The following is a 15,652-nucleotide window of genomic DNA, read 5'->3' as shown; positions in this document are numbered from 1 at the left end:
GCCCTCCTGCTAAGGGTAGACAGCTGCTCGTTCCACCCCACCCCCCGCCTTAATTGGTTCTCCTCCCTTCCAACGGTGTTGAGGGGGGTGGGAACAGCAGGGGGTGAAGGTGCTGTGTTTAAAGAGGTGGAGTTATGCAGATCTAAAACGCGTGGATTGCAGCAGCAGCAAGCCGAAAAGTGCAGGCATGTAAGGGATCTAGAGGTTGACAACATGTCTTCTTAACGGGAGTCCAGGAGCTCATCTCCACAAATGGACTTTTCAGGATCCTTGGGTGGCTCCGTAGTTTGAAACCAATTCTGGTTATCGCTTCTCGGCCTTTTGGCTAAGATCAAGTGTAGTATCTGTTCTTATCAGTTTAATATCTGATACGTCCCCTATCTGGGGACCATATATTAAATGGATTTTTAGAACAGGGAGATGGAAAAAGAGCTTGCTCTGTCCACTCCACGCATTGACCTGGTATTGCAGTATCTCCAGGACCGGTGCACCCCTTCTTTAATGCAGTTTCTAAAATCAGAAAGAATTGAATTCAATGTTTTTTGTTCATTTTGCTTGTTTGTCGGATTTGGGGATGGACTCTTTGGCTTTGCTTTTCTTCTCCTCATTGGATTTTTCATGTTCAAAGTTGCAGAAGCCAGATTACAAGCTCATTTTGGTTCAACTTCAGCAACTGTGCATTGCATTGCCATGTAATGTGATGCAATGCTATCTTTCTAGCTCTCCCTTTTTACTTCCTTTTGGATAAACAGACATATTAGGCAAGCATTTTGGAGCTTTCACCTAAATAACTACAGGTGGTGAGATAAGCTGCACAATATAATTGACCTTTCAGTATATTGTTGCACACACACCATCTATTTAGCAAATGCCCTTGTTATCAACAGCAGCCTTTTAAACTCACCTGAGCTAACAGGTATGTGCGCTGGTTACTCTGCTGCGCTTAAAATTTCTTTTTTGGTTTGCTACAATGCCTTTTCTGAAACGTTGTCTCCTTCTGCTGGAACACTGACTTCTTTCATTTAATGCCTGCAGACTATAAAAGAGAACCCAACCCAAAAAGTTTGGTTGATTAGTCTGTGGCATTCTGTTAAACTGTTGCTTATGGCGGTCTCTGTGAGCTTCTCAGCGACATTCAGCCAGCCAGGTATCCTGCCTGCAGTAGATGGAATGTGGCAATGGAACGCTGGCTGCGCGTGTCATAATAGGCTCTGAGCCTTTATATACCTGTGCACAGCAGCAGCCACCTTCAGTCTGCTGCTGGACAGCCAGCAGCAGCAGCAGCAGGAGAGGTATGTAATCAGGAGCCCTCCTGCTAAGGGTAGACAGCTGCTCGTTCCACCCCACCCCCCGCCTTAATTGGTTCTCCTCCCTTCCAACGGTGTTGAGGCGGGTGGGAACAGCAGGGGGTGAAGGTGCTGTGTTTAAAGAGGTGGAGTTATGCAGATCTAAAACGCGTGGATTGCAGCAGCAGCAAGCCGAAAAGTGCAGGCATGTAAGGGATCTAGAGGTTGACAACATGTCTTCTTAACGGGAGTCCAGGAGCTCATCTCCACAAATGGACTTTTCAGGATCCTTGGGTGGCTCCGTAGTTTGAAACCAATTCTGGTTATCGCTTCTCGGCCTTTTGGCTAAGATCAAGTGTAGTATCTGTTCTTATCAGTTTAATATCTGATATGTCCCCTATCTGGGGACCATATATTAAATGGATTTTTAGAACAGGGAGATGGAAAAAGAGCTTGCTCTGTCCACTCCACGCATTGACCTGGTATTGCAGTATCTCCAGGACCGGTGCACCCCTTCTTTAATGCAGTTTCTAAAATCAGAAAGAATTGAATTCAATGTTTTTTGTTCATTTTGCTTGTTTGTCGGATTTGGGGATGGACTCTTTGGCTTTGCTTTTCTTCTCCTCATTGGATTTTTCATGTTCAAAGTTGCAGAAGCCAGATTACAAGCTCATTTTGGTTCAACTTCAGCAACTGTGCATTGCATTGCCATGTAATGTGATGCAATGCTATCTTTCTAGCTCTCCCTTTTTACTTCCTTTTGGATAAACAGACATATTAGGCAAGCATTTTGGAGCTTTCACCTAAATAACTACAGGTGGTGAGATAAGCTGCACAATATAATTGACCTTTCAGTATATTGTTGCACACACACCATCTATTTAGCAAATGCCCTTGTTATCAACAGCAGCCTTTTAAACTCACCTGAGCTAACAGGTATGTGCGCTGGTTACTCTGCTGCGCTTAAAATTTCTTTTTTGGTTTGCTACAATGCCTTTTCTGAAACGTTGTCTCCTTCTGCTGGAACACTGACTTCTTTCATTTAATGCCTGCAGACTATAAAAGAGAACCCAACCCAAAAAGTTTGGTTGATTAGTCTGTGGCATTCTGTTAAACTGTTGCTTATGGCGGTCTCTGTGAGCTTCTCAGCGACATTCAGCCAGCCAGGTATCCTGCCTGCAGTAGATGGAATGTGGCAATGGAACGCTGGCTGCGCGTGTCATAATAGGCTCTGAGCCTTTATATACCTGTGCACAGCAGCAGCCACCTTCAGTCTGCTGCTGGACAGCCAGCAGCAGCAGCAGCAGGAGAGGTATGTAATCAGGAGCCCTCCTGCTAAGGGTAGACAGCTGCTCGTTCCACCCCACCCCCCGCCTTAATTGGTTCTCCTCCCTTCCAACGGTGTTGAGGCGGGTGGGAACAGCAGGGGGTGAAGGTGCTGTGTTTAAAGAGGTGGAGTTATGCAGATCTAAAACGCGTGGATTGCAGCAGCAGCAAGCCGAAAAGTGCAGGCATGTAAGGGATCTAGAGGTTGACAACATGTCTTCTTAACGGGAGTCCAGGAGCTCATCTCCACAAATGGACTTTTCAGGATCCTTGGGTGGCTCCGTAGTTTGAAACCAATTCTGGTTATCGCTTCTCGGCCTTTTGGCTAAGATCAAGTGTAGTATCTGTTCTTATCAGTTTAATATCTGATACGTCCCCTATCTGGGGACCATATATTAAATGGATTTTTAGAACAGGGAGATGGAAAAAGAGCTTGCTCTGTCCACTCCACGCATTGACCTGGTATTGCAGTATCTCCAGGACCGGTGCACCCCTTCTTTAATGCAGTTTCTAAAATCAGAAAGAATTGAATTCAATGTTTTTTGTTCATTTTGCTTGTTTGTCGGATTTGGGGATGGACTCTTTGGCTTTGCTTTTCTTCTCCTCATTGGATTTTTCATGTTCAAAGTTGCAGAAGCCAGATTACAAGCTCATTTTGGTTCAACTTCAGCAACTGTGCATTGCATTGCCATGTAATGTGATGCAATGCTATCTTTCTAGCTCTCCCTTTTTACTTCCTTTTGGATAAACAGACATATTAGGCAAGCATTTTGGAGCTTTCACCTAAATAACTACAGGTGGTGAGATAAGCTGCACAATATAATTGACCTTTCAGTATATTGTTGCACACACACCATCTATTTAGCAAATGCCCTTGTTATCAACAGCAGCCTTTTAAACTCACCTGAGCTAACAGGTATGTGCGCTGGTTACTCTGCTGCGCTTAAAATTTCTTTTTTGGTTTGCTACAATGCCTTTTCTGAAACGTTGTCTCCTTCTGCTGGAACACTGACTTCTTTCATTTAATGCCTGCAGACTATAAAAGAGAACCCAACCCAAAAAGTTTGGTTGATTAGTCTGTGGCATTCTGTTAAACTGTTGCTTATGGCGGTCTCTGTGAGCTTCTCAGCGACATTCAGCCAGCCAGGTATCCTGCCTGCAGTAGATGGAATGTGGCAATGGAACGCTGGCTGCGCGTGTCATAATAGGCTCTGAGCCTTTATATACCTGTGCACAGCAGCAGCCACCTTCAGTTTGCTGCTGGACAGCCAGCAGCAGCAGCAGCAGGAGAGGTATGTAATCAGGAGCCCTCCTGCTAAGGGTAGACAGCTGCTCGTTCCACCCCACCCCCCGCCTTAATTGGTTCTCCTCCCTTCCAACGGTGTTGAGGGGGGTGGGAACAGCAGGGGGTGAAGGTGCTGTGTTTAAAGAGGTGGAGTTATGCAGATCTAAAACGCGTGGATTGCAGCAGCAGCAAGCCGAAAAGTGCAGGCATGTAAGGGATCTAGAGGTTGACAACATGTCTTCTTAACGGGAGTCCAGGAGCTCATCTCCACAAATGGACTTTTCAGGATCCTTGGGTGGCTCCGTAGTTTGAAACCAATTCTGGTTATCGCTTCTCGGCCTTTTGGCTAAGATCAAGTGTAGTATCTGTTCTTATCAGTTTAATATCTGATACGTCCCCTATCTGGGGACCATATATTAAATGGATTTTTAGAACAGGGAGATGGAAAAAGAGCTTGCTCTGTCCACTCCACGCATTGACCTGGTATTGCAGTATCTCCAGGACCGGTGCACCCCTTCTTTAATGCAGTTTCTAAAATCAGAAAGAATTGAATTCAATGTTTTTTGTTCATTTTGCTTGTTTGTCGGATTTGGGGATGGACTCTTTGGCTTTGCTTTTCTTCTCCTCATTGGATTTTTCATGTTCAAAGTTGCAGAAGCCAGATTACAAGCTCATTTTGGTTCAACTTCAGCAACTGTGCATTGCATTGCCATGTAATGTGATGCAATGCTATCTTTCTAGCTCTCCCTTTTTACTTCCTTTTGGATAAACAGACATATTAGGCAAGCATTTTGGAGCTTTCACCTAAATAACTACAGGTGGTGAGATAAGCTGCACAATATAATTGACCTTTCAGTATATTGTTGCACACACACCATCTATTTAGCAAATGCCCTTGTTATCAACAGCAGCCTTTTAAACTCACCTGAGCTAACAGGTATGTGCGCTGGTTACTCTGCTGCGCTTAAAATTTCTTTTTTGGTTTGCTACAATGTCTTTTCTGAAACGTTGTCTCCTTCTGCTGGAACACTGACTTCTTTCATTTAATGCCTGCAGACTATAAAAGAGAACCCAACCCAAAAAGTTTGGTTGATTAGTCTGTGGCATTCTGTTAAACTGTTGCTTATGGCGGTCTCTGTGAGCTTCTCAGCGACATTCAGCCAGCCAGGTATCCTGCCTGCAGTAGATGGAATGTGGCAATGGAACGCTGGCTGCGCGTGTCATAATAGGCTCTGAGCCTTTATATACCTGTGCACAGCAGCAGCCACCTTCAGTCTGCTGCTGGACAGCCAGCAGCAGCAGCAGCAGGAGAGGTATGTAATCAGGAGCCCTCCTGCTAAGGGTAGACAGCTGCTCGTTCCACCCCACCCCCCGCCTTAATTGGTTCTCCTCCCTTCCAACGGTGTTGAGGCGGGTGGGAACAGCAGGGGGTGAAGGTGCTGTGTTTAAAGAGGTGGAGTTATGCAGATCTAAAACGCGTGGATTGCAGCAGCAGCAAGCCGAAAAGTGCAGGCATGTAAGGGATCTAGAGGTTGACAACATGTCTTCTTAACGGGAGTCCAGGAGCTCATCTCCACAAATGGACTTTTCAGGATCCTTGGGTGGCTCCGTAGTTTGAAACCAATTCTGGTTATCGCTTCTCGGCCTTTTGGCTAAGATCAAGTGTAGTATCTGTTCTTATCAGTTTAATATCTGATACGTCCCCTATCTGGGGACCATATATTAAATGGATTTTTAGAACAGGGAGATGGAAAAAGAGCTTGCTCTGTCCACTCCACGCATTGACCTAGTATTGCAGTATCTCCAGGACCGGTGCACCCCTTCTTTAATGCAGTTTCTAAAATCAGAAAGAATTGAATTCAATGTTTTTTGTTCATTTTGCTTGTTTGTCGGATTTGGGGATGGACTCTTTGGCTTTGCTTTTCTTCTCCTCATTGGATTTTTCATGTTCAAAGTTGCAGAAGCCAGATTACAAGCTCATTTTGGTTCAACTTCAGCAACTGTGCATTGCATTGCCATGTAATGTGATGCAATGCTATCTTTCTGGCTCTCCCTTTTTACTTCCTTTTGGATAAACAGACATATTAGGCAAGCATTTTGGAGCTTTCACCTAAATAACTACAGGTGGTGAGATAAGCTGCACAATATAATTGACCTTTCAGTATATTGTTGCACACACACCATCTATTTAGCAAATGCCCTTGTTATCAACAGCAGCCTTTTAAACTCACCTGAGCTAACAGGTATGTGCGCTGGTTACTCTGCTGCGCTTAAAATTTCTTTTTTGGTTTGCTACAATGCCTTTTCTGAAACGTTGTCTCCTTCTGCTGGAACACTGACTTCTTTCATTTAATGCCTGCAGACTATAAAAGAGAACCCAACCCAAAAAGTTTGGTTGATTAGTCTGTGGCATTCTGTTAAACTGTTGCTTATGGCGGTCTCTGTGAGCTTCTCAGCGACATTCAGCCAGCCAGGTATCCTGCCTGCAGTAGATGGAATGTGGCAATGGAACGCTGGCTGCGCGTGTCATAATAGGCTCTGAGCCTTTATATACCTGTGCACAGCAGCAGCCACCTTCAGTCTGCTGCTGGACAGCCAGCAGCAGCAGCAGCAGGAGAGGTATGTAATCAGGAGCCCTCCTGCTAAGGGTAGACAGCTGCTCGTTCCACCCCACCCCCCGCCTTAATTGGTTCTCCTCCCTTCCAACGGTGTTGAGGCGGGTGGGAACAGCAGGGGGTGAAGGTGCTGTGTTTAAAGAGGTGGAGTTATGCAGATCTAAAACGCGTGGATTGCAGCAGCAGCAAGCCGAAAAGTGCAGGCATGTAAGGGATCTAGAGGTTGACAACATGTCTTCTTAACGGGAGTCCAGGAGCTCATCTCCACAAATGGACTTTTCAGGATCCTTGGGTGGCTCCGTAGTTTGAAACCAATTCTGGTTATCGCTTCTCGGCCTTTTGGCTAAGATCAAGTGTAGTATCTGTTCTTATCAGTTTAATATCTGATACGTCCCCTATCTGGGGACCATATATTAAATGGATTTTTAGAACAGGGAGATGGAAAAAGAGCTTGCTCTGTCCACTCCACGCATTGACCTAGTATTGCAGTATCTCCAGGACCGGTGCACCCCTTCTTTAATGCAGTTTCTAAAATCAGAAAGAATTGAATTCAATGTTTTTTGTTCATTTTGCTTGTTTGTCGGATTTGGGGATGGACTCTTTGGCTTTGCTTTTCTTCTCCTCATTGGATTTTTCATGTTCAAAGTTGCAGAAGCCAGATTACAAGCTCATTTTGGTTCAACTTCAGCAACTGTGCATTGCATTGCCATGTAATGTGATGCAATGCTATCTTTCTGGCTCTCCCTTTTTACTTCCTTTTGGATAAACAGACATATTAGGCAAGCATTTTGGAGCTTTCACCTAAATAACTACAGGTGGTGAGATAAGCTGCACAATATAATTGACCTTTCAGTATATTGTTGCACACACACCATCTATTTAGCAAATGCCCTTGTTATCAACAGCAGCCTTTTAAACTCACCTGAGCTAACAGGTATGTGCGCTGGTTACTCTGCTGCGCTTAAAATTTCTTTTTTGGTTTGCTACAATGCCTTTTCTGAAACGTTGTCTCCTTCTGCTGGAACACTGACTTCTTTCATTTAATGCCTGCAGACTATAAAAGAGAACCCAACCCAAAAAGTTTGGTTGATTAGTCTGTGGCATTCTGTTAAACTGTTGCTTATGGCGGTCTCTGTGAGCTTCTCAGCGACATTCAGCCAGCCAGGTATCCTGCCTGCAGTAGATGGAATGTGGCAATGGAACGCTGGCTGCGCGTGTCATAATAGGCTCTGAGCCTTTATATACCTGTGCACAGCAGCAGCCACCTTCAGTCTGCTGCTGGACAGCCAGCAGCAGCAGCAGCAGGAGAGGTATGTAATCAGGAGCCCTCCTGCTAAGGGTAGACAGCTGCTCGTTCCACCCCACCCCCCGCCTTAATTGGTTCTCCTCCCTTCCAACGGTGTTGAGGCGGGTGGGAACAGCAGGGGGTGAAGGTGCTGTGTTTAAAGAGGTGGAGTTATGCAGATCTAAAACGCGTGGATTGCAGCAGCAGCAAGCCGAAAAGTGCAGGCATGTAAGGGATCTAGAGGTTGACAACATGTCTTCTTAACGGGAGTCCAGGAGCTCATCTCCACAAATGGACTTTTCAGGATCCTTGGGTGGCTCCATAGTTTGAAATCAATTCTGGTTATCGCTTCTCGGCCTTTTGGCTAAGATCAAGTGTAGTATCTGTTCTTATCAGTTTAATATCTGATACGTCCCCTATCTGGGGACCATATATTAAATGGATTTTTAGAACAGGGAGATGGAAAAAGAGCTTGCTCTGTCCACTCCACGCATTGACCTGGTATTGCAGTATCTCCAGGACCGGTGCACCCCTTCTTTAATGCAGTTTCTAAAATCAGAAAGAATTGAATTCAATGTTTTTTGTTCATTTTGCTTGTTTGTCGGATTTGGGGATGGACTCTTTGGCTTTGCTTTTCTTCTCCTCATTGGATTTTTCATGTTCAAAGTTGCAGAAGCCAGATTACAAGCTCATTTTGGTTCAACTTCAGCAACTGTGCATTGCATTGCCATGTAATGTGATGCAATGCTATCTTTCTAGCTCTCCCTTTTTACTTCCTTTTGGATAAACAGACATATTAGGCAAGCATTTTGGAGCTTTCACCTAAATAACTACAGGTGGTGAGATAAGCTGCACAATATAATTGACCTTTCAGTATATTGTTGCACACACACCATCTATTTAGCAAATGCCCTTGTTATCAACAGCAGCCTTTTAAACTCACCTGAGCTAACAGGTATGTGCGCTGGTTACTCTGCTGCGCTTAAAATTTCTTTTTTGGTTTGCTACAATGCCTTTTCTGAAACGTTGTCTCCTTCTGCTGGAACACTGACTTCTTTCATTTAATGCCTGCAGACTATAAAAGAGAACCCAACCCAAAAAGTTTGGTTGATTAGTCTGTGGCATTCTGTTAAACTGTTGCTTATGGCGGTCTCTGTGAGCTTCTCAGCGACATTCAGCCAGCCAGGTATCCTGCCTGCAGTAGATGGAATGTGGCAATGGAACGCTGGCTGCGCGTGTCATAATAGGCTCTGAGCCTTTATATACCTGTGCACAGCAGCAGCCACCTTCAGTCTGCTGCTGGACAGCCAGCAGCAGCAGCAGCAGGAGAGGTATGTAATCAGGAGCCCTCCTGCTAAGGGTAGACAGCTGCTCGTTCCACCCCACCCCCCGCCTTAATTGGTTCTCCTCCCTTCCAACGGTGTTGAGGCGGGTGGGAACAGCAGGGGGTGAAGGTGCTGTGTTTAAAGAGGTGGAGTTATGCAGATCTAAAACGCGTGGATTGCAGCAGCAGCAAGCCGAAAAGTGCAGGCATGTAAGGGATCTAGAGGTTGACAACATGTCTTCTTAACGGGAGTCCAGGAGCTCATCTCCACAAATGGACTTTTCAGGATCCTTGGGTGGCTCCGTAGTTTGAAACCAATTCTGGTTATCGCTTCTCGGCCTTTTGGCTAAGATCAAGTGTAGTATCTGTTCTTATCAGTTTAATATCTGATACGTCCCCTATCTGGGGACCATATATTAAATGGATTTTTAGAACAGGGAGATGGAAAAAGAGCTTGCTCTGTCCACTCCACGCATTGACCTGGTATTGCAGTATCTCCAGGACCGGTGCACCCCTTCTTTAATGCAGTTTCTAAAATCAGAAAGAATTGAATTCAATGTTTTTTGTTCATTTTGCTTGTTTGTCGGATTTTGGGATGGACTCTTTGGCTTTGCTTTTCTTCTCCTCATTGGATTTTTCATGTTCAAAGTTGCAGAAGCCAGATTACAAGCTCATTTTGGTTCAACTTCAGCAACTGTGCATTGCATTGCCATGTAATGTGATGCAATGCTATCTTTCTAGCTCTCCCTTTTTACTTCCTTTTGGATAAACAGACATATTAGGCAAGCATTTTGGAGCTTTCACCTAAATAACTACAGGTGGTGAGATAAGCTGCACAATATAATTGACCTTTCAGTATATTGTTGCACACACACCATCTATTTAGCAAATGCCCTTGTTATCAACAGCAGCCTTTTAAACTCACCTGAGCTAACAGGTATGTGCGCTGGTTACTCTGCTGCGCTTAAAATTTCTTTTTTGGTTTGCTACAATGCCTTTTCTGAAACGTTGTCTCCTTCTGCTGGAACACTGACTTCTTTCATTTAATGCCTGCAGACTATAAAAGAGAACCCAACCCAAAAAGTTTGGTTGATTAGTCTGTGGCATTCTGTTAAACTGTTGCTTATGGCGGTCTCTGTGAGCTTCTCAGCGACATTCAGCCAGCCAGGTATCCTGCCTGCAGTAGATGGAATGTGGCAATGGAACGCTGGCTGCGCGTGTCATAATAGGCTCTGAGCCTTTATATACCTGTGCACAGCAGCAGCCACCTTCAGTCTGCTGCTGGACAGCCAGCAGCAGCAGCAGCAGGAGAGGTATGTAATCAGGAGCCCTCCTGCTAAGGGTAGACAGCTGCTCGTTCCACCCCACCCCCCGCCTTAATTGGTTCTCCTCCCTTCCAACGGTGTTGAGGCGGGTGGGAACAGCAGGGGGTGAAGGTGCTGTGTTTAAAGAGGTGGAGTTATGCAGATCTAAAACGCGTGGATTGCAGCAGCAGCAAGCCGAAAAGTGCAGGCATGTAAGGGATCTAGAGGTTGACAACATGTCTTCTTAACGGGAGTCCAGGAGCTCATCTCCACAAATGGACTTTTCAGGATCCTTGGGTGGCTCCGTAGTTTGAAACCAATTCTGGTTATCGCTTCTCGGCCTTTTGGCTAAGATCAAGTGTAGTATCTGTTCTTATCAGTTTAATATCTGATACGTCCCCTATCTGGGGACCATATATTAAATGGATTTTTAGAACAGGGAGATGGAAAAAGAGCTTGCTCTGTCCACTCCACGCATTGACCTGGTATTGCAGTATCTCCAGGACCGGTGCACCCCTTCTTTAATGCAGTTTCTAAAATCAGAAAGAATTGAATTCAATGTTTTTTGTTCATTTTGCTTGTTTGTCGGATTTGGGGATGGACTCTTTGGCTTTGCTTTTCTTCTCCTCATTGGATTTTTCATGTTCAAAGTTGCAGAAGCCAGATTACAAGCTCATTTTGGTTCAACTTCAGCAACTGTGCATTGCATTGCCATGTAATGTGATGCAATGCTATCTTTCTAGCTCTCCCTTTTTACTTCCTTTTGGATAAACAGACATATTAGGCAAGCATTTTGGAGCTTTCACCTAAATAACTACAGGTGGTGAGATAAGCTGCACAATATAATTGACCTTTCAGTATATTGTTGCACACACACCATCTATTTAGCAAATGCCCTTGTTATCAACAGCAGCCTTTTAAACTCACCTGAGCTAACAGGTATGTGCGCTGGTTACTCTGCTGCGCTTAAAATTTCTTTTTTGGTTTGCTACAATGCCTTTTCTGAAACGTTGTCTCCTTCTGCTGGAACACTGACTTCTTTCATTTAATGCCTGCAGACTATAAAAGAGAACCCAACCCAAAAAGTTTGGTTGATTAGTCTGTGGCATTCTGTTAAACTGTTGCTTATGGCGGTCTCTGTGAGCTTCTCAGCGACATTCAGCCAGCCAGGTATCCTGCCTGCAGTAGATGGAATGTGGCAATGGAACGCTGGCTGCGCGTGTCATAATAGGCTCTGAGCCTTTATATACCTGTGCACAGCAGCAGCCACCTTCAGTCTGCTGCTGGACAGCCAGCAGCAGCAGCAGCAGGAGAGGTATGTAATCAGGAGCCCTCCTGCTAAGGGTAGACAGCTGCTCGTTCCACCCCACCCCCCGCCTTAATTGGTTCTCCTCCCTTCCAACGGTGTTGAGGCGGGTGGGAACAGCAGGGGGTGAAGGTGCTGTGTTTAAAGAGGTGGAGTTATGCAGATCTAAAACGCGTGGATTGCAGCAGCAGCAAGCCGAAAAGTGCAGGCATGTAAGGGATCTAGAGGTTGACAACATGTCTTCTTAACGGGAGTCCAGGAGCTCATCTCCACAAATGGACTTTTCAGGATCCTTGGGTGGCTCCGTAGTTTGAAACCAATTCTGGTTATCGCTTCTCGGCCTTTTGGCTAAGATCAAGTGTAGTATCTGTTCTTATCAGTTTAATATCTGATACGTCCCCTATCTGGGGACCATATATTAAATGGATTTTTAGAACAGGGAGATGGAAAAAGAGCTTGCTCTGTCCACTCCACGCATTGACCTGGTATTGCAGTATCTCCAGGACCGGTGCACCCCTTCTTTAATGCAGTTTCTAAAATCAGAAAGAATTGAATTCAATGTTTTTTGTTCATTTTGCTTGTTTGTCGGATTTGGGGATGGACTCTTTGGCTTTGCTTTTCTTCTCCTCATTGGATTTTTCATGTTCAAAGTTGCAGAAGCCAGATTACAAGCTCATTTTGGTTCAACTTCAGCAACTGTGCATTGCATTGCCATGTAATGTGATGCAATGCTATCTTTCTAGCTCTCCCTTTTTACTTCCTTTTGGATAAACAGACATATTAGGCAAGCATTTTGGAGCTTTCACCTAAATAACTACAGGTGGTGAGATAAGCTGCACAATATAATTGACCTTTCAGTATATTGTTGCACACACACCATCTATTTAGCAAATGCCCTTGTTATCAACAGCAGCCTTTTAAACTCACCTGAGCTAACAGGTATGTGCGCTGGTTACTCTGCTGCGCTTAAAATTTCTTTTTTGGTTTGCTACAATGCCTTTTCTGAAACGTTGTCTCCTTCTGCTGGAACACTGACTTCTTTCATTTAATGCCTGCAGACTATAAAAGAGAACCCAACCCAAAAAGTTTGGTTGATTAGTCTGTGGCATTCTGTTAAACTGTTGCTTATGGCGGTCTCTGTGAGCTTCTCAGCGACATTCAGCCAGCCAGGTATCCTGCCTGCAGTAGATGGAATGTGGCAATGGAACGCTGGCTGCGCGTGTCATAATAGGCTCTGAGCCTTTATATACCTGTGCACAGCAGCAGCCACCTTCAGTCTGCTGCTGGACAGCCAGCAGCAGCAGCAGCAGGAGAGGTATGTAATCAGGAGCCCTCCTGCTAAGGGTAGACAGCTGCTCGTTCCACCCCACCCCCCGCCTTAATTGGTTCTCCTCCCTTCCAACGGTGTTGAGGCGGGTGGGAACAGCAGGGGGTGAAGGTGCTGTGTTTAAAGAGGTGGAGTTATGCAGATCTAAAACGCGTGGATTGCAGCAGCAGCAAGCCGAAAAGTGCAGGCATGTAAGGGATCTAGAGGTTGACAACATGTCTTCTTAACGGGAGTCCAGGAGCTCATCTCCACAAATGGACTTTTCAGGATCCTTGGGTGGCTCCGTAGTTTGAAACCAATTCTGGTTATCGCTTCTCGGCCTTTTGGCTAAGATCAAGTGTAGTATCTGTTCTTATCAGTTTAATATCTGATACGTCCCCTATCTGGGGACCATATATTAAATGGATTTTTAGAACAGGGAGATGGAAAAAGAGCTTGCTCTGTCCACTCCACGCATTGACCTGGTATTGCAGTATCTCCAGGACCGGTGCACCCCTTCTTTAATGCAGTTTCTAAAATCAGAAAGAATTGAATTCAATGTTTTTTGTTCATTTTGCTTGTTTGTCGGATTTTGGGATGGACTCTTTGGCTTTGCTTTTCTTCTCCTCATTGGATTTTTCATGTTCAAAGTTGCAGAAGCCAGATTACAAGCTCATTTTGGTTCAACTTCAGCAACTGTGCATTGCATTGCCATGTAATGTGATGCAATGCTATCTTTCTAGCTCTCCCTTTTTACTTCCTTTTGGATAAACAGACATATTAGGCAAGCATTTTGGAGCTTTCACCTAAATAACTACAGGTGGTGAGATAAGCTGCACAATATAATTGACCTTTCAGTATATTGTTGCACACACACCATCTATTTAGCAAATGCCCTTGTTATCAACAGCAGCCTTTTAAACTCACCTGAGCTAACAGGTATGTGCGCTGGTTACTCTGCTGCGCTTAAAATTTCTTTTTTGGTTTGCTACAATGCCTTTTCTGAAACGTTGTCTCCTTCTGCTGGAACACTGACTTCTTTCATTTAATGCCTGCAGACTATAAAAGAGAACCCAACCCAAAAAGTTTGGTTGATTAGTCTGTGGCATTCTGTTAAACTGTTGCTTATGGCGGTCTCTGTGAGCTTCTCAGCGACATTCAGCCAGCCAGGTATCCTGCCTGCAGTAGATGGAATGTGGCAATGGAACGCTGGCTGCGCGTGTCATAATAGGCTCTGAGCCTTTATATACCTGTGCACAGCAGCAGCCACCTTCAGTCTGCTGCTGGACAGCCAGCAGCAGCAGCAGCAGGAGAGGTATGTAATCAGGAGCCCTCCTGCTAAGGGTAGACAGCTGCTCGTTCCACCCCACCCCCCGCCTTAATTGGTTCTCCTCCCTTCCAACGGTGTTGAGGCGGGTGGGAACAGCAGGGGGTGAAGGTGCTGTGTTTAAAGAGGTGGAGTTATGCAGATCTAAAACGCGTGGATTGCAGCAGCAGCAAGCCGAAAAGTGCAGGCATGTAAGGGATCTAGAGGTTGACAACATGTCTTCTTAACGGGAGTCCAGGAGCTCATCTCCACAAATGGACTTTTCAGGATCCTTGGGTGGCTCCGTAGTTTGAAACCAATTCTGGTTATCGCTTCTCGGCCTTTTGGCTAAGATCAAGTGTAGTATCTGTTCTTATCAGTTTAATATCTGATACGTCCCCTATCTGGGGACCATATATTAAATGGATTTTTAGAACAGGGAGATGGAAAAAGAGCTTGCTCTGTCCACTCCACGCATTGACCTGGTATTGCAGTATCTCCAGGACCGGTGCACCCCTTCTTTAATGCAGTTTCTAAAATCAGAAAGAATTGAATTCAATGTTTTTTGTTCATTTTGCTTGTTTGTCGGATTTTGGGATGGACTCTTTGGCTTTGCTTTTCTTCTCCTCATTGGATTTTTCATGTTCAAAGTTGCAGAAGCCAGATTACAAGCTCATTTTGGTTCAACTTCAGCAACTGTGCATTGCATTGCCATGTAATGTGATGCAATGCTATCTTTCTAGCTCTCCCTTTTTACTTCCTTTTGGATAAACAGACATATTAGGCAAGCATTTTGGAGCTTTCACCTAAATAACTACAGGTGGTGAGATAAGCTGCACAATATAATTGACCTTTCAGTATATTGTTGCACACACACCATCTATTTAGCAAATGCCCTTGTTATCAACAGCAGCCTTTTAAACTCACCTGAGCTAACAGGTATGTGCGCTGGTTACTCTGCTGCGCTTAAAATTTCTTTTTTGGTTTGCTACAATGCCTTTTCTGAAACATTGTCTCCTTCTGCTGGAACACTGACTTCTTTCATTTAATGCCTGCAGACTATAAAAGAGAACCCAACCCAAAAAGTTTGGTTGATTAGTCTGTGGCATTCTGTTAAACTGTTGCTTATGGCGGTCTCTGTGAGCTTCTCAGCGACATTCAGCCAGCCAGGTATCCTGCCTGCAGTAGATGGAATGTGGCAATGGAACGCTGGCTGCGCGTGTCATAATAGGCTCTGAGCCTTTATATACCTGTGCACAGCAGCAGCCACCTTCAGTCTGCTGCTGGACAGCCAGCAGCAGCAGCAGCA

General features: G+C 45.0%; 12 non-coding genes across 12 annotated transcripts; all 12 read left to right on the top strand.

The window, feature by feature from the left end:
* Positions 1-305: 305 nt before the first annotated feature.
* On the top strand, positions 306-496 carry LOC141214775 (U2 spliceosomal RNA). Its single transcript, XR_012283969.1, has one exon. It is a non-coding gene; the product is annotated as a U2 spliceosomal RNA (small nuclear RNA).
* A 1,115-nt stretch (positions 497-1,611) lies between these two features.
* LOC141214499 (U2 spliceosomal RNA) lies at positions 1,612-1,802 on the top strand. Its single transcript, XR_012283704.1, has one exon. It is a non-coding gene; the product is annotated as a U2 spliceosomal RNA (small nuclear RNA).
* Positions 1,803-2,917: 1,115 nt separating this feature from the next.
* Positions 2,918-3,108, top strand: LOC141214774 (U2 spliceosomal RNA). Its single transcript, XR_012283968.1, has one exon. It is a non-coding gene; the product is annotated as a U2 spliceosomal RNA (small nuclear RNA).
* Positions 3,109-4,223: 1,115 nt separating this feature from the next.
* LOC141214773 (U2 spliceosomal RNA) lies at positions 4,224-4,414 on the top strand. Its single transcript, XR_012283967.1, has one exon. It is a non-coding gene; the product is annotated as a U2 spliceosomal RNA (small nuclear RNA).
* Positions 4,415-5,529: 1,115 nt separating this feature from the next.
* Positions 5,530-5,720, top strand: LOC141214884 (U2 spliceosomal RNA). The gene has a single exon (XR_012284075.1). It is a non-coding gene; the product is annotated as a U2 spliceosomal RNA (small nuclear RNA).
* Positions 5,721-6,835: 1,115 nt separating this feature from the next.
* LOC141214882 (U2 spliceosomal RNA) lies at positions 6,836-7,026 on the top strand. The gene has a single exon (XR_012284073.1). It is a non-coding gene; the product is annotated as a U2 spliceosomal RNA (small nuclear RNA).
* Positions 7,027-8,141: 1,115 nt separating this feature from the next.
* Positions 8,142-8,332, top strand: LOC141214771 (U2 spliceosomal RNA). Its single transcript, XR_012283966.1, has one exon. It is a non-coding gene; the product is annotated as a U2 spliceosomal RNA (small nuclear RNA).
* Positions 8,333-9,447: 1,115 nt separating this feature from the next.
* Positions 9,448-9,638, top strand: LOC141214770 (U2 spliceosomal RNA). The gene has a single exon (XR_012283965.1). It is a non-coding gene; the product is annotated as a U2 spliceosomal RNA (small nuclear RNA).
* A 1,115-nt stretch (positions 9,639-10,753) lies between these two features.
* LOC141214769 (U2 spliceosomal RNA) lies at positions 10,754-10,944 on the top strand. Its single transcript, XR_012283964.1, has one exon. It is a non-coding gene; the product is annotated as a U2 spliceosomal RNA (small nuclear RNA).
* A 1,115-nt stretch (positions 10,945-12,059) lies between these two features.
* On the top strand, positions 12,060-12,250 carry LOC141214767 (U2 spliceosomal RNA). The gene has a single exon (XR_012283962.1). It is a non-coding gene; the product is annotated as a U2 spliceosomal RNA (small nuclear RNA).
* A 1,115-nt stretch (positions 12,251-13,365) lies between these two features.
* LOC141214766 (U2 spliceosomal RNA) lies at positions 13,366-13,556 on the top strand. Its single transcript, XR_012283961.1, has one exon. It is a non-coding gene; the product is annotated as a U2 spliceosomal RNA (small nuclear RNA).
* A 1,115-nt stretch (positions 13,557-14,671) lies between these two features.
* Positions 14,672-14,862, top strand: LOC141214765 (U2 spliceosomal RNA). Its single transcript, XR_012283960.1, has one exon. It is a non-coding gene; the product is annotated as a U2 spliceosomal RNA (small nuclear RNA).
* Positions 14,863-15,652: the final 790 nt, after the last annotated feature.

Source organism: Phyllobates terribilis, unplaced genomic scaffold, assembly GCF_046119375.1.
Source record: "Phyllobates terribilis strain yellow unplaced genomic scaffold, ASM4611937v1 Scaffold_223__1_contigs__length_3252167, whole genome shotgun sequence".
NCBI classification, from domain to species: Eukaryota; Metazoa; Chordata; class Amphibia; order Anura; family Dendrobatidae; genus Phyllobates; species Phyllobates terribilis.
The sequence above is the reverse complement of the archived record's forward strand: the minus strand, read 5'-3'. Positions and strand labels throughout refer to the sequence as shown.